This window comes from Pezoporus wallicus, unplaced genomic scaffold, assembly GCF_028554395.1.
Source record: "Pezoporus wallicus isolate ANWC-B61680 ecotype Strahan unplaced genomic scaffold, APGP_CSIRO_Pwel_v1 contig_13480, whole genome shotgun sequence".
Lineage (NCBI taxonomy): Eukaryota > Metazoa > Chordata > Aves > Psittaciformes > Psittacidae > Pezoporus > Pezoporus wallicus.
Window position 1 is genome coordinate 1,154,645 of NW_026641917.1, and position 22,324 is coordinate 1,176,968.

The 22,324-nt window shown below is 39.5% G+C and overlaps 1 protein-coding gene across 8 annotated transcripts in view; it reads right to left on the bottom strand.

The window, feature by feature from the left end:
- The window catches only part of ST3GAL3 (ST3 beta-galactoside alpha-2,3-sialyltransferase 3), a 188,065-nt gene that overhangs the window by 164,813 nt on the left and 928 nt on the right, over positions 1 to 22,324 (bottom strand). The gene's annotated exons all lie outside the window — the stretch shown is intronic.

Here is a 22,324-nt window from a genome sequence, read left to right on the forward strand (position 1 = left end):
AATTTTTTTAATCTTACACCAACAGTACCCTCTACTGTTACAAAGCAGCATAGCACCAGATAAAGTCCAGCCCTGACCAACAGGAACACCGGATGCATCAACACCTACCTGGCTTTATTCATCGACTATCTGTTTTACTGTAAAGATGTTCCAAGTTTCTTGGTTTCTTCCCATAGCAGAGCCAGGTTTTGGGTTTGTTACAATGTTAATCTATACCTTTTTCTAAGGCCCCTTCCTGTGACTGGAAAATGACAGTTTTAGCCTTAAAAATAATTCTAAAATAAAAAGTAATTTACAAAACAAAGACAACTATCCTCTGAGGAAAGCCAGAGCCAGTCAGCACCACAGTAATATTTCCTGGGTCATTTATGTAAAGCCAAAAGTGCCTTTCAGATTTTAAAATCTGTGTATCATCCAACAGCCGCACATCATAAATCCAAATATTCTATCAGAAGGTTCTTTAAAAAGCAACTTGAAGGCTACAAATGGCCCCGGGGTAACACCACATGCAGATTCTGATAACATGCAGATCTGATAACCCTTCGATTACCCACCATCCCCATGCTGGAAAAGAGATTGTCGCGTTGCAGATGGAGCACACCAAGTGCAGAAACAGAGAGGTCAGGCAGAGTCCCTTATCTTCACCCCGAGATGAAGCTTTCAGAGCCAGTCACAGAGGGTCACTGTGAAGCTTCAGCACAAGCCATGAACTTCAGGAAACACCACCCTCACAGTGCCTAGCTGATGATCTTTATTGGCAGAGAGATCCAGAAACTGGGTGTACATACTGTTCTGCTTGCATCAGGTGGGAAGCAGGGGGAAGAATAAGTACAAACTATATGAACACTATAGGGCAAAAAATGTTCCTAAATTTGATTTGAAACACAGGCATATTCATCACAGAATGTCTGTATGAACAAGCAGCAAGAAAGAAAAGGCAGGCAAGAGCAAGGAATGCTCTAACTAGATTATGTGGTTAAGATTACTGTCCCAAAATTGGATGTGAACAAGTACACTTAAGTATAATCCAGAACCACACACTACCTTTTAAAAACAAACAAACAAACAAAAAAAACACAAAAAACCCACAAACAAAAACTAAAAATAGAAAATAAAAATCCTTCAGTACAGAGAATAAACAAATTTGTACAACCTGCACAACAGAAAATAACCCTATATTGCCTGATCTGGAAAGTCAGAGCAGGGATATAATTGACAGAAAGAATTTACAGAGCTTGAAACTGACAGAAACCCAACAATTCATATTGTCCATAATGATACTGCCAACAAGACACAAAACAGTTCAATGTCTTTTCCTGAAGAGATGGGAGACAGCAGTCAACTGCCTTTAACCAAAGGACGCAACTTTCAAGTTTCGGAGATGGTTTCATGTCTTTCCATCAGAACAGACTCAGAACCACATTTTCATACATTCCATAGCAACAGCAACCAACACTTCCAAGTACACGGCAACTATACAAATATTTGAATCTTGGCAAGGGAACACAGTACTTCCAAGCGGACATAATGGTGTTACAATGAGTTATAGTGAATGGCAAGCTGAGCTGAATCAGCTCCACACCACTGAAACCCCAATGCCTTTGCACTGAAAAGCATGAACTAGAGCGTAACTGCAAGCCACATTTCTCTACTCCACTCACAGAGCCTCCAAAGAAATATATTACGGAGTACCACACTCCAAGAAACATACGCAGAAGTTGTACAGTCTTTGGAAGATCACATTCCAAAAGATTTTCTTCACTAGAAAGATTAAAAATCCCAAATCTGAAGTAAATAAGACTGAAAGAAGCTTATCAACTAACCTAAAAAACATGAACGTGTGCTGGGGGGAGATCAGAAAAGCTTGCAGTTGACTTGATTGCGGCCAAAGTGATTTAGAGTAGGCATCAGGAAAAATCTGTCTTCAGGGAAAAATAATTAAGCACTGGGATAGATTGTCCAAGTTTCCATCATTAGATTTTACAGCATACTTCTGACATACACTGGCATAAAATGATGTTAAAAATAATTTGTCTGAAGGCCTGGAGAAAGATCTCCTGCAGTTCTTTCCAAGGCTATTTTCCACAATTTCCTATGAAGGAAAACATTTTGAATGGTCATTGTTAAAAACGCAATTTCCAAAATAAGCAGCAATACTTAAGAGCAGGTAATCAAGAAAACAAACAGTACTAGAAACAAAATGCATTAATCTACACTAAAAAAAAAACATAGGACAATCAGTTTACAAATTAAATATTTACTCAAGTATCTTAGAAAGTAACTAAACAGTATACAATGGTAAAGGAAACTGCCTTGCAGCTCCAGCTCACTCCCAGTTCTTTTTTAATGCCACTGAGGTGGCTGGGCTAAAAGAGAGAATGTCAAGAGCACAAAAATAGCACTGAGATACATAACAAATACGAAAATAAGTGAAATTTTGGCAGTTAAATACTACTTATTTAAAAAAAAATAAATACATATTTTGGAACATAACACCATCCTTTTTCCTACAGATTGACTGTTCAGGACTGCTACTCATATCTTTCTGCTGTTAGTGCTTTAAAAAAAAAAAAGAATCAAAAAAACCAAGTTCCACCCATTTTTAGCATCAGGACAGCAATAAGGAGGCTTCCGCCTTATGGCAGAAGACGTGTTTCAATATGGCCCACATGCCAAGAAGGTTAAAATCACAGCAACAGGACTTCTTAACCAGTAATATTGTTCAGCATTCACCTAGAAATTTACAGCTTTCAAGCCTGTCCTTTAAGTGAAGCCAAAAACATTTGCCTTGATGGAGAAACAGCATCGGGTAAATGAGAAACTAAAAATTATTAACTTTGATTTGCTCCTGTCTTCAAGATGAAGCTTCTAATGTACAAGTGCCTTCACGTGTTTATAATCCTGTCTGAGCATACAGCATCCAACATGGACTTACAGGGGATTTATACCCCATGTGATAGCATATAACTGCATTTCTCCAAACCGTTTATTGGACCAGACAGACATTCCAGAGATGAGCCTTCACACGTACAGGATGTAGAAAAGGAGCCACCCAGTAATCAATGCAAAATGAAGCCTTCTGGAAACATTCGTTCCAATAGCTCCCACTGGACATGGACAAAGGAAATACTACAAATAATAGGTTTTAATTAAAATGTTTTATAAAGTGTGCATTGGCACATGCTAGCAGGAACTGATAAAAGTTACTTTAAGAGAAAATAGCTTAGAAGAGCAATATGTTCAGCTCTTATTGAAAGAAAAGAGATTATGGTATTTGTCATTGATGATCAGCCTGAATGCCTTGGAAATCTCATCTTTGAAGGACAGCAACAGGAACTCCTATGAATAAAGAGACAACCACTGCTGTTGGTGTTGTCACTGTAGTAGAAAGACAGACAGTTGTGTGCAGTGGCTAAAAGGACTTAAAAGGTAGATCAATCAGCAATGTGCCAGACTATGGCTGCCACCTGCACACATTGCACAACTAAGGGAATACCCCAAGTGCTCCTCCACCACAGTTTTGAATCAATGAAGCAACTCATGAAGAGATTTAAACAGCTTAACGTGGATGACTTCTAGAAAAACCCAAGCTACCTCAAAAATAGTTTGGAAAATACCATGTGAGCTATACTGGAAACTGCAGAACTAGAAGGAGTTGAAGAGAAGTCCAGGAAGTTGAAACATGACAGAACAAGCAATACAAATGCTCAAAAAATTTAGAAAAACCAAACACAAGTACACAAGGAAGACATTAAGGGCACTACTAGTCTTGGATGCGACACGCATTGCAGTTGCTCCTGCCCTTGAAACTGGTTGCAAACCCAAACTTGTAATCACTTCAGTGAATATCAAACCTGTGTTCAACACTCCAAATATCTCCACATTTTTAGTCAGAAGCCAGACATGCCTATCATTAATAGCTGGCAGCAGCAGTTCAAACGCAGCAGGATTCACACCCAATCCAACTATTTTCAGCAGCACTGTTTTCTCCAGAGAGAATCAATTACCACATGCATAGCCTCCCTTGCAACCATCATCTTCACTCCAATCCTTGATGTCTGATTACACAGCATCTGTAACAGCCATCCTCTTCCAAACAGTTCTTTGTTATTCTGAGCTTACTAAATAGCTGCATGTCAAGTACTTAGAACCCAAATTAGTAGTATCACACAAACAGCAACTGCCTTTCCTCATTCACTGACTTTCTCATCAGTTGAGCTCTGCAATTTCAAGAGAAAGCTCTGATTATCTTGGAATACCCCACTGCTCACACTGCCTTCAGGACTTTTCTTTATGCCTACAATTACATTTATGGAAAAAAAGAGGAAAATGTAGGCATATAGAAAAGGCACTCAATGCCCACACTATCCTGTGAGTCCTTCAGGAGAAGGATGTGATGATGGCCACAAGTTACAGATTAAGAGGTTCAGACTGGACATTAGGAAAAATTTCTCTACTAGAGCACCATGAAACAGGCTGCATAGAGAGGGTGTCTGTTGCCTGAAGTTAGTTTTTCTACTCACATTTCTGTTCTGTACTCCCATAACAATGACTGCATTTTGGTTGACCCTCTTGAGAAGCAAAAGGCCTTAATGGTAACAACCTGTATTGTTATTGTATATCGAATACATTCGGTATCATACATTCAATGCTAAGTGTCCTTCATCGATCTCTAATTTCTTCAGCAAGCTCCAATACAGGTACCATGGGCCTCCAGTGCAACAAATGCACAGTAAAGAGGTGTTTGAAACAGAAGGTGAAATACCAATGGTAGAGGAGAAGCCGCTGCCTAAGTGTTCACACACAATTCAAGGAGTCGCTCACACTCCACCTGAGACTTCAACTGCTTGGACTAGAGTCCCTTTGCAGTGAGCTGATGAGTACCCCTTTTGACTCCTTGCTCACACACACATTCACTCTTAGGTGCACTTCCTCCTTCAGGCACAACCCTAGGCTTCCTGCAGCACAGTCTCAGATGTCTGACTCCAGGAAAAGAAATAATTTGAGTGGTACAACTCCAGCTGGTTGCCTCTAGGGAGGGGTCCTGAATAAAGAAATCCCTGGGCAATAACACCCTTAGAATTTATGCACCTGCTCTTCAGGTGCTTTTTTAGTCCGGTTGTGATTTCTGGTCTGGGATCTTCTAACACTTTATTGGATTCCTTCTCTATCTCCATATAGGCAGGCTGTTAACTGCTCTTATTGAGTTGCAGCTTCTGCCAAGGGTTGCAACCTCTGGTTTGTGCTTCTTGTGTACCTGCTGGTCAGCAGAGCATGGGACACTAACAGAGTCCCAGACCTAGGATAAACATTACTCAGCAACAACTAAACCATCAGTGCATTATCAACATTCTTCTCATACTAAAAACAAAACACAGCTCTATACCAGCTAATAGGAAAATTACTAAGAAATGTAGTAAATTTCCAGCCAAAAGCATATCTAGGTTAAAGTCCACAGCTTACAGCCTAAGGCTTCAGCAAATCTAGCTACTTGTGCTAAGCAAGTAAAGCTAAGCAAACAGCATACTAAACCACACAATATTAAAACTCTGAATGAGTGACTTATTCTATTTAATACTTACTAAGCAACTAATATCTCTCAACACCAGAAAGTGTACGGAACAATTTAACTGACATGAAGCAGTAAAAACTATGGTGGTAAAAAAAAGAAAACCACACACGACAAAACCCAAATGACAAAATAACAAGCCACAAACCCCTTCAAATGACAATGAGCCCTCTGTCTTAACACATCATGCCTGGTCTCTAGGGAGGGCTACAGACAAACAAGGGATTGTGCCCATGACCAAATACCAGGGTGCTAACACAAGACCTATGAGGAGAGAGTGAGGGAATGAGGCTTGTTTAGCCTGTAGAAGACAAAGCTTTGGGGATAACAAAAGGCAGCCCTCCTCCACCTGCAGGAAGATAACCCAGAAAACAGAGCCTGTTTTCTGAAGTGTTGCATGGTGGGATGATGAGAGGCAGTGGGCATAAGGTAAAACAAGAGAGGTTTGGACTGGATGTAGAGAAAAGTCTGTCCAATGTGAAGACAGTGAAGCATTGGAAAAGGGTCTACAGAAAGGCTGTGCAGTCCCTGTTCTTGGAGGTTTTCAAAACCTGACTGGATAAAGACCTGGTCTCACCTCACAGCTGACACTGCTTTGACCAGGAGGTTGGACTAGAGACCTCTGCATGTTCCTTTCAGCCGGCATTACCCTGGAATTTTGCAAAATCTTGCTCTATTCTTAAGAACACTAAATATTTGAAAGACATTTTAAACCAGAAAGAACTGGACAGTATGGGGCACATTAAGAGTAATAAATGCTGGTATATTTTCCTCTAGATTTCTATATTTGGATATGCAATACAAGATTAAAACTGGGGGTTTTGACCCACTTTTTATGTTACACATGTGTGCACACAAGTGTGCGAGTATACTGCAGTTACATTTAGTAAAAACTCTTTTTACTAAGCCCGCAGTGAAAACGTCTAAATGGACCCAGAAAAAAATATATGAATAACAACTCAGTTAAGAGAAAGGCGGAAGAGTTCTGTTTTAAACAACAGAATAGAGACAGAGATTCCACTTCAGAAGAAAACTGCCTTCTTCATTTGCTATAAAAGCGAAACAGATGGGATTGATTGATTGAATGTTCACTCCAAATTAGCCTTAATTTACTCCTCAGAATCAACCTGCGCCAGGAGACAGAGCATTATTAAGCTTTTCTGAGTTTCAAAGCAACGATATAAGAAAGTAACAGAAGAGACCAACACCAGCCACAGACTAATTCCGAATATTTGCCAAGCCTAATTCCAAATTTAGCCTTGCTTTTCTAGGATAAATCCACTTTCGTCCTCAAGCTGATCTCATATCAATAATCACAACATATGAATTTAACAAGTACAAAGACTAGTTGCTTTCAAAGAAATAATGTAATATGTACACTTAATCTTTTAAGTCCTTACACAATAGGAAACATTTGGACAAGCACAGCAATTTGGAATAGGTTTTCTAAAAGAATAGATTTGGAAGCTAAAATCATCAGATGTCAACAGACAGGAATTCCTTTGTCAAGAGCATCCATTATAAGATTAGGGCAAAAATTCACAGGAAACAAATATGCCTTTGTACAATCACATCTGAGGCATCCTTAAAATAAACCCTTCAATCAGAATATATTTTTTTCCTAGTAAGTTCACATAAAGAAGTTAAATGCCTTGAAATAAGATTCATTCTCCTTCCAAATCTGGTTCTCTAAAATCTTGGTTAGTCATACAACCTTTATATAGATATTAAGTTCTTTTCAGAACCCAGATAAATTCTTAGACTTTCACTGTAATTTCTGCTCAGAGTTAAACATCCATTACACTATCTTCTTAATCACTTTAAAAACAAACCTCACTTTGCTATTAATTTAGGGCAATTTTATCAGCTATTTCTCAAAAAACTAAGTTATTTCCCCATCTTCTTAACTCATTTATGTTTTAACTAGGCTTTCGGGATGCTTTTTCACAGAATACTATTGCTTTGGGAAGCTCAACACCATGGGAAGATGTCCTGAGTTCAGCAGTAGCTCTGATGATGATACCAGAAGATGATATCAAAAGCTTATATATAGGTTTAAAAAGTGGTCAGACCAGCTTATGTCAGAAAAACTTAGCAGGCAGTATCACATGAAAAGACAACACAACTACCTCAGAAAATCAAAAGTCACACATTGCAGGAAGACAGGAAAGTGGGATGGCAGGAACAACAGCAAATGTTAATTCCAGTAGCAGTTTTCTAAGACACCACACTACTTGGAGCTCTGGTCTGACCAGACACAGCCGTCCACATGGCTGTACATGAGACTGTTACCAGTGACAGAAGGGCAGAACTTACCCATGTAGATTTTAGAACCATAGAATCAGGGAAAAGACTTTTAAGATAATTGAGTCCAACCATTAACCTAGCACTTTTCCTATGAACCAAAGAGATACACAACAGATGTGCTCCTTAAAACAAACTTTTCTCCCAAAGATTTTATTTTGCTTCCCTAAGTACACGAAATTAACCGCAGTCATTGTTTTAAAAATTATAAACATGTCTTCATCACTTTACAGAGCACTTCAAGATTTTTTGGTCTTAAGTTCCCGTACAAATTCTACCTGGTGAAAAGCAATTCAAATTATTAGATACTGTTTCCAGTCTTTATTGTCCTTCTCTGCTTCAGTGTCTGCAAGAAGGATCTCAGGATAAGAAGCATCCAGATTTTCACCACAGCACTAACCCATGAGATAGAAGGAAAGTTCTAACTAGGTCATCTTTTCTCCTCAATGAGCAGATGTTCTTTAAACAAAACGGACTGTTCTGTAAAGAACTGAAGTAACAAAGCCTGGTTTTCTAAGAATTTCAGATTTCTCTAGGTTTTCTTCCTTCTGCAATAAAACAAGCACAATACTCAAAACCTTACATCCCTGTGTAATGTTCTTTGGGCATATGCATCATTTCAACTGAATTAAAAAAAAAAAAAGCTATTAGGAAAAGGCACCAAAAGACCTCTTGAATAGGACTGTCAGGAGGCAAAACCAGAAACCTGACACAAGATAGAACTTGATCAGATTGTGAAAACAGGTACTGGCAACAACACTGGACTGGATATGAATAGCAAGGTTCCTCCAAATTAAGTTATTCTAAAACCAAATGACTCCACAGAAGTTTTTTTAAATGCAGTATTTACTCAATTTCACCCAGAGAATGGCAGCTGCCACTTTCTAACTGCACAGGAAAGAGGACTGCTGTGCTTCTGGGTTTGCTTTAGGGTTTTGTTTGTGGGTTGTGGTTTTTAAAATAATATTTATTCAACTTACAATAGGTTTTGACGTGGCAGGAGAGGGCTGGTGAGGGGGTGAAGCAGAAGACATCTGCTGCCCTCACGCGGTACCTGCAATAACCACAGGCTTCAATGAGCCGCAGCCTTTCAAGCCCGAGCCCTTCACCTGCTTAACTACAAGAATATTTTAGCAAAAATACTGTTTTAAGCATGCCAGCCATAACATTCCCTAAAGAACTGGCGGGAGAGGGAACAGAAGGCCTCCTTGTTTTCACACTGTATCAGTTTCGTAGTCCAATTCACTATCCAAACAAGTTTTCCAGCATATCTGAATGTAAGCCAGAAGAGCAGAAGTTGCTTAGCCATGGGCTCAGAAGAAACTTTTCCAGTACAGCAAGTCCATAATCCATTTTGTAACCTACCCTATCACGTTATTTAGTCTTTACAAAGATTAAAGCATTTAAAAAAAAAAATTAGATCAGAGAACCAAGCAAAAAACTTAATTCCTCAGAAAAGAACACACAGTATTCCATGCAACTTTCCCTTCTTCAAGCATGAGACACAGTGTAACACACAAGCATAAAAAACACAAAAAAAGAACTGCTCGGCAGGAAGAGGAAACAGGGATCCCCTAAGCAGTTAGTTCCAGGTACCATATTACTTAGAACTCTCAGGGCGAGAGATTTGACAGTAATTATTGCACATCTAAACACTTCCACGCAAGTGTAAGCAACATCATGAACAAGGACAAGGATAAGAAAAACTGCTTATAGAGTAACTGCATTCCTACAAATGCATAAACAAATACACAACTGTTGAGCAAGGTATACTTATACTAGGCACAGCATTATGTCAAAACCTACAATAACACACAACAGCCAAAAGGGGAAGATGAGGGGGTTAAACCTTTTGGCTACACTGTTAAGTCTTAAATAAAACCAAAAGAGCCCTAACTTCCTGAAATTAAAGTCTGCAGAAAAAAATTCTCATCTTAGTTCTTTTTTATGCTACAATTATAAAGTTTTCTACAAAAGCGACAACTTCCCAGTGCAGGCTCTTCATTCTTCACCTAATGGTTCCTCTCACTTCTCAGTTCCATTTTCTGAAGCCATACTTACAGTTAAACACAAGAAGGAATTCTGCATCAAGTCTGTATCAGAAAAGCAGCAAATCACTAGATAATAGTAGATTTGTCTAGTCCTTCATCCATCCATCCTTTCAAGCAAAAGGTGTAATATGCATAGGAGAGTACATCATAAAGAATACTCAGCCCTAGTTTATGAGCTATTTGTATAAATTTTTCTTCAAAGTCTCAGTAACTACATTAAGAAACTTTACGCATTCAAAGGTTAGGAAACACTAGCCTAAAGGCAGTCGCTTCCTTTAATGGCATGGTTTCTATTCATAGAAGTAGAAACTATTCCTCAAATAATACAATATGCTGTAATTATAAAACTAACTTTATGGGAAAAAAATATATGCAGCAACTAGGAGTAATACACTATTGTCCAGCACCAAAGCTTTCATATTTTTTAATAGAAATAAGGCCTACTTTTCAATGTGCAAACTTACCCTTCAGAAGTTTAAAAATATTCAAACTACATATGAAGCACCCTTAAATGTGAGGCAAATGTAGAAAACTCCATCAGAAGTAATACAATTCTCCACTAGAATTCAATTTGCAGTCTCTACATTGTATTAACTCAAGCTTCTGCTTCTAATGAAGTACTGGACTCAAACACAAAAGCTCTGAACTCAGACAGGGAGAAACTGATGTTATAATGAATCATATATAAAAATAAAAGCCTTTGCAATGTTCAGATAAGGCACTTCTAAACAGAGATTCTGGCAGCAGTGCTAACAAAAAAAAAGCAGCACTGCTAATTTCCTAGCTATATAATGGAGAACCGCCTATGCTTTATTTGGAACCTGGTAGAATTGTATGGGGCAAGTCTCAAAAGGCAGAAAAGACTCAGCAACTAAATTCACAGTAATTAGATTTCTAATTATACCTACAGCATTAGTGATTGCTATGGTTAAAACTGCCTGAACTGCTCCATTATTCCACTCTTTTCAAAAACCTCAGGTTTTTTCATCCTTTGAGATGAAATTCTAGAAGTTTAGCCTATGCCTCTCTATATACATACATATTTTAGAAAGTTTAAAGAAAAAAAAAGTTCTGTGTTTGAGCATGAAGAGGAAAATTAAACTTTTCCATTGTAAAAATATACTACCTTTAAAAAGAGAGAGACAGTTGTGGTACTAATGCAGCCTGAGAGCATGAATACAGTGCCTTTGATGTGGTAAATCTGAAGGCTGAAAAACCCCAAACCAGCATTCACAACTGATCAGGTTGTGCACTTACGCACTTCCACAGATGCATCTTAGGCAACTTTTAGCAGCAACTTATACTAGCCACATATCCTATATCCTAATATACTAGCCTATATTCTAATTACAGTACCTATATCAAGCCACGAGCACTGCCCATGCAGACCATCACCAGTTTTGTTATTATCAATACAGCACTTCAAAATACTGCTATGTTTTCACAAAAACAGCAGACAGCCTCCGCCCCAAGGAAGCAACTGCAGCATATGACTGCTCTCCTTAACTAAGCAAATGTAGAATACATAATTACAGGACAGCAATCCTTATTTGGCCAACTGGACACTACATCAAGAACCTTGAGACCTTTATTCTATTCATAGCTCTGCCCTTGAGCTGCTGTGTGACAGAGAATAATTTCACTTCCCTGTGCCTCAGCTTCCTCTGCCTTCCTGAGTCAAGTCTAGTAAGTTATCACACTTCATCCCAAGAAATACGTCTCAACACATTTTTTGAATTAGGGTATCTAAACACTATCACAGCTGAAAAGCAATACTTACATGGTATCTAAGCTATTCTGAGATTGATTAATTTCCTTCAGAGATAAGAAGATGCAAGCGCACTTATAAATTATTAACTTTGTTAACATTTATTTATAGTAAGCCTTCATACACAAGAAGCCATCAGCTACCTACCTGTTGCAAAAACTCAATTTTTATTGATTTCTGTGCCATCTCGTTTCCACTACTTCCTTTAAAGCGTACATGCATCTGTGCATAATGTTTTGAACAAAAATAGTACACAGAACATGCTTTCTCACTGTACCCCGTTAAACTTTTCTGTAGTTAGGCTGTGTTACTCCTTTATTTCAGGAACTATTGAGGGGCATACTTAACTCCACTGTTGCAGCTCAGATGAACCCATGTTCAGCATCCCTAATACTGAAATCCACAGGATAATAGCTGCAAAAAAATGACGTGCTGTAACAGGAACTGAGTTAAAGTAGGAGGGATTCTAGCATCATCTGAAAATAGTTGAAGACAAGCACCATAAATATTTATAAGCTCTTAAAAATAGAAATAGCTATTTTAACACATTCTGATTTTTCCTTTTTTTTTTTTTTTTTTTGAACAGAGCAAGAAATGTGAAGTTTTGGCCCCCAGGGATATGTACCTTGGACTGTCTTGGCAGTCAGTTACTGAAAATACCAAGAACTGGTTAACAAACATCCTGTAGTTTTTGTACCTGACTAGAATTTCAGCACTATCCTCACAGGCTATTACTTCCTCAAGAAAGCAAGGCATACAAAGCAATATAATCATGTGGTGCCTGAAGGAGTAACCACTTGAAATCATCTATCTCAGGTTCAAACATCTACTCAGGATATGCACACACAGTACAAATTACTTTTTGCTTGATGCCTGGATGCACGATTACATTCCTTCTAAAGTGCAGGAGAGATACATAATTCATACAGAGACATACCTCATCACCCATTTTGTATTTGTCCTTGCGAGTCATACCCTGGTTTAGCTGTTCTGTCGCCTCAGCCTGACACTGTGATGTAAGCCAGACTGAAGTGACAGAAAAATGAGATATTATAGTGACAAGAGCACCAAAAAGGTTAGCAGAGATAATCTAGGAAAAATCTCCTCTGCAAAACATCCCTGAGTGTGACATGCATGGTCAGAATCAGTACTAAGGCCACGCTCAGATCACAGCAGCAACAGCTGACCAGTTTGAGATAAATCACATACTACCTCCTTTGTGCCACAAGTTATTGCCCCAGTAATATCAGCAGAAAACAGATTTGAGAGACAATTGTTGAGAAACAATTGAGAGACAATCTATCCCATCTATCCAGCTCCCCACGTGTACCAACCCACATCTCAGCTATTAACAAAAGGCGTCCTACTGCTAGAGAAAGAAGATACAGGAAATACATGCCACGGGCCACCCTATGGTTTTACCTGCAGGATCACAGAGAAGACATGATGAAGTGGGATTGAAAACCTACCTCAGCTCTGGAGGAACGGGTGCGTGAATTGAAGTGGAGAACAAAGGTCAAGGATGATCATCCCATGAAAGCTGCAGCTTCAGTCTCTGGTGAGCAGGTTCCCAGATGGAGTGGAAGAGCTGATTTTACTCCAACTCCTGTGATAAAGATGACTAATCCTTTTCTGTAAGACTTAGGTGACCAACGTTGTGATGACTATTAGAGGGGCCCTGTCTCCAGCCAGGTGGAGGTAGGGGACACTCGGATTTACTGGACTGTGTGAATCAGATGGCTTGGCACATCAGTCCCACAGAAGTACAAGGCTCTAGTAGATACCAGTGCACAGTGTACCCTAATGCCATCAAGCTGTCAAGGGGTGGAACCCATTTATATTTCTGGAATGACAAGAGGATCCCAAGAGTTGACTGCACTGGAGGTTGAAATCAGCCTGACTGGGAGGAAGTGGCAAAAGCACCCTATTGTGAGTGGTCCAGAGGCTACCAAGCATCCTTGGCACAGGATAGGGTACTTCAAAGACCCAAAAGGGTACCGATGGGCTTTTGGTATTGCTCCTTTGGAGACAAAGGAAACTGAGCAGCTGTCCACCTTGCCTGGTCTCTCAGAGGATCCTTCTGTTGTGGGGTTGCTGAAGGTTAAAGAACAAGTGCCAATCACGATCATCAGAGTGCACCAGCGGCAATATCGCACCAACCAAGACTCCCTGATTCCCATCCATAGGCTGATCCTTAGACTGGAGAGCCAAGGAGTGATCAGTAGGAGCCGTTCACCCTTTAATAACCCCATATGGCCAGTGCGAAAGTCTAACGGAGAGCGGAGACTAACAGTAGACTATCGTGGCCTGAATGCAGTCACAGCACCACTGAGTGCATTGTTGAGAAACAATTTTGGGAAATTGCTTCTCAAAAATTGTTTCACTGACATGAAACAGATTTGAAATGAGCATGAAAGGTGCCCAAAGCCAACCTGCCTGTATTAAAGCTGCTGGTGAAAGCCCATGTGATCTATTCCAGCTAATGAGTGATAAGGTCGAGCTTTCCATTAAGGCTGGGTATATTTTATAGCACAACTGCCGTTGCTGCAACGGCTAGAGGTCAGAGGTACATGCCTTGTGCACCAAGGGATGTACAGTGACATGATGGAGGAGAGGCAGAGAACCACTTACTAATGTGGATGAGATAGTCCTCACAGGGAGGCATTGTTTCCAGCTGAACTCAGTGCTAAGGGGTTCACAGTCAGCTGAGATGCACAAGTCCTTTCACCTCTGAAAGCACTCAGCTGCAGAGCAATTTCTAAGAGAGGTAAAGTGCTTTCGCTGCATTGTACCTTCCAGAATATCAAAAGGTGCTGACTTTGACCTCTGCAAAACTGCATGTGAGGATGAAGCTTTGGCTGCATGTAAGACACTGACTGCTGCCCCTTACAAACACTATCACAATTCTCCTAACACAAGTCACAGGAACATATCCTTCCCAAACCTGGGGATAGGGAGAAAATGCAGAAGTGTCCTGGTTTCAGATGGGATAGAGTTAATTTTCTTCCTAGCAGCTGGTACAGTGCTGTCTTTTGGCCTTAGTCCAAGAACAATGTTGATAACACACCGATGTTTTAACTGTTGCTAAGTAGGGCTTATCCTGATCAAGGACACTTCAGCCTCTTATGCTCTGCCAGTGAGGAGGGGTACAAGGAGCTGGGAGGGAACACAGCCAGGATAGCTGACCTGAACTAGCCAAAGGGATATTCCATACCATAGAACATCATGCCCAGTATATAAAGTGGGGGAAGTCGACAAGGATCCTTGCTCAGGGATGGGCTGGGCATTGGTCAGCAGGTGGCAAGAAATTGTGGTGGGCATCATTTGGTTGTTAACTGGGTTTTGTTTGGTTTATATATCTCTTTTTTTTATTACCCTTTTCATTATTATATTGATATTAGTATTACATTACACCTTATTTTAATTATTAAGCTGCTCTTACCTTGACCTTCAGGCTTTACATCTTTTCTGATTCTCCTCCCCGTCCCACCGGAGGAGGGGAGGGGTAAGTGAGTGGCTGTGTGTTACTGAGTTGCCAACCAGAATTAAATCACAACAACAAAAGTTGAGCAAGTGAAGCAAGTGAAACACTAATTTAGGTTAAGGTCAAGTAAGCAAAGCTAAAACCACACTGTTTTGAACTGGGCAAGTTCCTCAACTGCACCCATCAGCTAGCAACACAAATGGAGAGAGGGAGAAATACAAAGGCTTGAACAGGGACTCAAACAGTAACAAGACTGCTGTTGTCAGAAATAGCAAGAGTATCTTACTATTTTAAGATGCAAAATGAAGGCCCGACTGTGTGTAGGGGGATGGAGAAGTATTCTTGCACTTTGCTTTCTATCTTGCTAAAAAGTCAGAACTAAAACAGCAACATAGGGCTGAAAAAGCTCAAATGAAGACAGAGTAACGATGAGCATAAGTATAGCATGACAACCACTCCTCAATCCACAAAGTGCTTAGGGTGCTATGCTCTTACTGCCCTTCACTAAATCTGCCCCTAAAGTCTGAGGAGTGTTCAGGGAGCTTTCCTCCTCTGGAGAAATCTCAAGGACGAAGCAACATTACGCTTGCTCCCTCAACAGCACTGTAATGTATCATTTCTCGTTGCCCCAGCAGAGTTTTGCCCTGCACTGTTAACATTACAGCAGCACCGTTCCTGGACAGACAGCAGGGTCCTTAGAACAGCAAGGTTGTAAAGTAACATGAGGTGTTTCACTAAATACATGGTAACATGTCAGAAAAAATGAAGCACTTTCATTCCCCTATGTCTTTAGCCTACCTTGTGAAGCGCTGTCTTCTAGAAGACAGAGAAGCACTGATGAACTTCTTAAATTTTGTTTTTAATTCTTTTATTGACCTTAGAAGTTCTGATCCATATTCACTGAGAAGACTGTTCTGTCCTGGAGGGGCTGCCTCTAGTGAAGAGGGCAGGCAGCTCTTTGTGGTTCCATCAAACAGACAGAGCACTCAGGAACATACACATCTACCTCCAGCCAAGAGAAAATTAACTGGCAAAACTATAGCTGTGGAAGATACTAGCACAACTGAATGTCCTGATTTGCAAGAGTTTAAGTTTAGCCATGCTTCTTATTCTGGCATATTAACAGGGAGCACAAAGTAGCTTGGAACAGCAGTAACAATTTCTGGGCATTAAATCCAATTTTCTCTATTCTGCACAGATAAAAGAATCACCACCCTTAGTACACTAAAGTTTTCAGCTTCAGGCTGAACACAAGTGGAACGTTTCAGCCCAATAAGAGAATTCTTAGGAAAGTTAAGCTACTTTACCAGAGAACTGTTGTTTTAACTCCTGTTTTTACATCTGTGTTTCCAATATTCACTGCTGCCTTAATAATTTTACTTCCTATTTTTAACATTTTATAAAGCATAACTGTGATCCTCAAATCCCTAACGCATCTGAAAAGTAGCAAAGTTTCCTTAAATCTGAAGCTGGAACCATGTTATGAGGATTTTCTAAATATTTGGTCTCAATTTTGGCCCAACAACTACAGCACTAGGAGACTACAGAGCAGCTGAATAGACAAAGCAAACCTTGAAGTTACTAATAACTCAAACATCAGTGAATTCACAATAATCTGTTCCAATGCTGTTCCAAGTCCCTTCCTGAAAAGTAAAAAAAGCAACTGTTTCAGGAAATTTAACACTGCTACATAATACTATCCAAAACAGAGTTTTTAAAATAGCTAATGCCCACAAGGTTAAAGTCTCTCAGGCTTTCCAGCTTGGAAAGCAGCAGCAACCATCTACCAAAAAGAACACACACACTCTCCTCCCTAAAGCTAAGGCTTCAGATAGATATAGAGCAAGTGAAGTGGTTAACATTACCATTTGCTTGCCACCTTCACAACAGGGCATGAGTGCCTTGTAATTCTACAGTATAAAAGGATATGCTCCCTCACCCACTTAACCATAAATTCAGACAGCTTAGCTCAAACTACTTTCATCAGAGATTTATGCTCCCAGTGCCAAGTTGAGCTGGCACAGAGATGTTATTTTCTACAGGGGCACTCTTGCATTTCCTTCTTCTGGCAAAGGCAAGTAGGACAGTAACTCCCAGAGATGATGATCTGAACATAAAACTATTATATGCTTCTTTCTACAAAGGGAACAAGTTTGTCTCCATGGCCTAGTTGCTCACTGACTGAATGTCTTTCATTTAACAACAGAATGAAGTGAGATGTCAGTGTATGCAAGATCCACCTCCTTAACGTAGAACAAATGACACCCCTAGTAACTCAAGATATAACAGTTGTACCCACACTATGTATCATCACACAGACTGTGAAGCTTTAGCCACATGCAAAAGAGCATACTCATTCCAAACCCTTATAAAAAGATCCATTTCTTCGACACATTCTTAGTCCCCTGTACAGGAATTGACAAACATACTACTTCACTTTGAGAGAAATTGGTATATTAAAGATAAAGGTATGATTGCTTTTGGCTAATTTAGCCTTTTTTTTTGCTGCGAGACTGGTTTCCATGGAAATGCAAGCAAAGTAAAAACCTGCAACCAGAAGTGAGTCAGTTTTGCCTGTTTATGTCTCCTCAGTTCCCATGGAAACAGACATTAAAAAAAAAAAGTATGAAAAGGATAAGGGTCCTGAAATACCTTCAGAAAATCTCTTCCCAGAGCTTTATCTCTTTGGCTGCCTTTCCAGCATTAGGGTTGAAAATAACACAGAGCAACAGATGACAGAGTAATGACTCGATTTCTTTATGGAGGCATCAACAGAATGTACCTGGAGATGTTTCAAAAGCCACATTCAAACTGACAAGCTCAAAATCTACAGCTACAAATTGTATTAACTCAGGGTTTGGCAAAAGTACCTAAAGTAAAGTATGTTTTTCTTTAAATTCATTCAATGCTAAATGCAACAGGGAACAGGAAAACAGCATCACACTGTCCTTTTCTGAAGTATATTTCAATACTTTCAGAGGGCAAAAAAAAAATCTGCCTTGGGGGAATGAGTTCAATATTTCCATAGCCAGGACATTTTTAATGGAATCATTCCTTCCTTACAACACATTCATTTTTAAGTTGCAAAATTAGCTACACACATACTGGGTTAAATAATAAACATCAGCATTAAATTTTACTATGACTATATCCTGTCCTTCAGTTATGGGTAAAAATGCATTCCTCCGAGCTGATGAGGCAAATCTACGAGGCACTGTCAGCTCAATTCCATCACCCATCATACTTTTCAAAGATAATGGGGTACCTTCCTGTGTGCTGTCTTTTTCACACTCATACAGATAACATCTTCCTTCCTCCACAGAGCCAAATGCATCAGGAAAGGTGAAACCAATAGGACCAGAAGCTATTAGGAAAAGGCTGTAGTGCACCTGACCTTCCAAACCTGTTCCTGTCACTACCAGTACTATGTAAGAATTCCCTGATAACTCAGTGTCCAGAAACACAGCGAACAGAGTTATAATTATCTGCTGCTGCAAGGTCCTTCTAGAATGTACATGACAGCTAAACCTGATAGCAAAATTCTTATTTCCTTGTTTGTCTCCCACATTGTGTTATCAGTTCTGCGTGCTTAACACCCTTCATGCAACTCAACACTTAATCAGAGAGCTGCAGCATCTGTCACTGTTGCCTGTCTGGGAAGAACATGCAAGGACAGTGTTCAACTCTTACCACTATTGTCAGAGACTGAAACTGTATTACAGAAATCAGGACAGAAAAAAGAAAAAGGAAAGTGTACCTCTATCCTAAACACTGTTCATAAACTCCAAACAATCACCAGAACTCAAAGGCCCTCCTGCATTTCTACAGTGCTACGCACCATTTTTTTGCACTTTGTTGCTGCCCTGAGAACTTACACTATATTGCCACCAACATCAAACAAGGCTCAGGGAAGAGTAGCCGACCATGACAGTCACTAAAAGGATGACAGAGGGCTAGCCACTGGAGGTTTGTCTTGAATTGAAGCAGCAGTCGAATTTAATTCGACCTTAATTAGTTCACATTAGCTGAATTCAATCTATTCTTCACACAAGAAAGATAAGCCTTAGAGAATTAATTCTTTTGTATCTCTTCAGCATTTTGGCAAGGTGTACAGTCGCACAGTAAGGATAAGAATCTCTCAGAACTCACTAAGGCATCACTCAAGGAGGACAGATTTAAATGGAAATGATAAGAAAAACACCGATTCCTATCTTTCAGTCTATTCAAAGTTTAGCCTCCTTTCTTGGAGGTGTCAGAAGTACAAACAAACAAATTACTTTATTCACTTGCTTTAGCAGCTAAATATACAAACTCCAAAGTCGCAGCAGATTCCTTACAGTTATCATTCAAATTCACCCGTATCAACAACATACAGAGGCAGTTTCTAAAACATCAAGTGAACAAACCATACAAGCAGCAAGTAAGCAGATCAAGTATTTTTCATCATACTCTAGAGCAAATTTGTGTCCATTATTAAATGCAGGTGTCAAGTTTACTAAAATCAGCATCTGAAGAGATTGCAGGGGTGTCAGATATCAGGATCAGCTTAGTTTCATGCCTCCTCTCCACACAACACAGAACAAAGACAAATGCGATTACTGAAACTAAGGAGTCACAAACAAAATAAAGACACTGGTCACAAAGAAAGAAAAAACAATTGAATAAGAAGATAACTTACACATCAAACCCAATAATCTTAAATGAAGCACCCTAAAGCTAACACATCTAACTCAGTTTTGCCTTTGGGGACGTCAGCATGATCGTATCAAGCTTAAGGAGACTTACAAGGTCACACACTGAATTGTAATTCAGGATATAAACCCATGAATGGCTATCAAGCACCACCCTGTCTTGTGAAATGAGCTAAGAGTCCCCTTCACAAAATAGAAAGTATAATTGCACCATTACACATTGTATCATATTACTCATGCTCAAGAAAGCCTAATCATGGTTAAATGAGCAACTTCAACTCTGTCATTTGTTAACTTCCAAATGTTTATTTATAGAAGCTTAACATTAACTGGTTGTATCAAGTTTCCCACTATAGGCTTTTAAATTTGTATTTTAAATCTGCGTAAGTTCCTCATGCACAAAATTCCACGATAAACAAAACTTTTTTTGATTCATGCAAAACTCCTTTAAGATCAACTGAAAACTGGTATCATCTTAGCTGTTTCCAAAAGTAATCACGGAATCTTGCCCTCTCACACTGGACTGGTGTTTACACTAACATTTCCAGGAGCTTCATCTGATATTTGAGACACAATCTATACAAGCGTCTAGAAGAAAACAAACAACAGTACAGCCCATATCCACTGTGACAGCTGATAAAGATCAATAAGCTTATTCTTCAAACTAGCTGAATAAGCTTAATGCAAGCACTGCGACTTCCGAGAATAAATGAAGAACATATTTAATATACAAGATGATTTAAAAGGAGACACACAGCTAGCAAAAAGCCTGTGACATCACCTCACAGGGCTCCTGTCAGAACATCCAAAAGCAGCCAGTATGCTCAACAGAAATCACTCTAACTTGGCTGGAACTTAAAGTCATCTTTCCAGGTAGAAGCATTCATTTTTAGCAATCCACAATGTTTGCACACTGATTTGCAATGCTGCATCACAAAACTCCGACAAAAGTTACCACAGAACTCCCCAGGGACTGTCATGGCATAAAATAACAAACGGCACAGGAAACTAAAAGCACAAAATCCAAAGAGGTGAAACCTGAAGAAATTTAAAACTCATGCCAGCACCTTGGTATGTGGCATATAAACACAGCGCTTCTCCTCCACGTTTAACAAAGTTCACATACAAGCTGTGGCCCGAAGGGTTTTTTTGCAGGCCTTGGGAAGTCCCAGCATAATTTTTGGTGGTACGAATGAAGTAGAGGATAGCAGGTGGTATAATTTCATAACAGATCATCACGTGGTAGAGACACATAAATGTCCTTTTAACTACATTTTGTACTTCTTTTCATGCAGGAAGGATTTTCTATACTTCATTGACAAAAGTGTTAGTTCTCAGAAGGTCACAATCAAGATTGGACTCCCTCTCTGAAGAACAAACCTGAAGCAACAATCCCTGCTCAGAAAGCAACTATGCATTTCCTTTCAAAAATTCAGTCTTACAATACCTGTTCTGGTACAGGACACCTTAAGAGCCCTCCTGTCAAAATCACTTCATCAGTGCAAATGCCACATCCAAGTCATCATCCGTCATCATGCAAAAATTAGAACATGTACCAACACATACAGAGCATACAGAGGTATAACAACATTAAATGCAATAAGTATTAGAGCAGAAATCTCCAGCAGTATGCACAGTAATGCTACACAGCGAAGAAGGAATTTGACGGACAGCTTTTTTGTCAGACTGGAAAACAATCCTTCTGGATGAGTGTTTCTCAGCCACTGATCCAGGGAGCAGTGGTCAGCTGAGAGAGGTCTGAAACAGCCCGTGGAACAGCTGCAAAGAAGGCTGGCTTGTGTTTTGGGCAGGAGGGGGAGAGGAATGGATTGATATTTTCAACAAACACTTTTCACGAGCAAACAAGAAAGCAATCACCACAAGCAAAAATAAGAGCAGTTACTGAGCAATCAAACTTCAGCCTAATTTATATCCCTTTGCAGCTAAAACCTCCTATAGCATTACTGCACAGTACAATCCTCAGATTGTATTCAATGAGGTCAGATGTCTCTTTAGACTTAAGGAGATTGAGAGACATCCTTTCAGATGAGAGATATTTGGCAGATAAATGGAAGATGAGGATTTCTGAAGGACAAAGAAAGATGACGAGATAGCCAGCATATATGATTACAAAAGGAAATTAAAATCCACCAGAGGGAAAAAACCTCACCTCAGATACTGTAAAATGCACAGAAATGTTCAGGGAACAAATGCTTCAGCACATAAAACTATTTTGACAATTAAGAATAAACTAACATAGGATATTGTAAGAACTGGAATTTTTAATATTACAATTATAGAGTGTGAACCTGCTTTTGTACCAGTAATAAAAGTAAAGCCATAAAGAGCATTAGGTAATCACAAATTCAACCCCTTAAGCATACTAAAAGCTCCAGCATTTGATTGGGCTTAATCACATCCCACTAATACTGGTAAATCAGAATCACCTCAGTACTA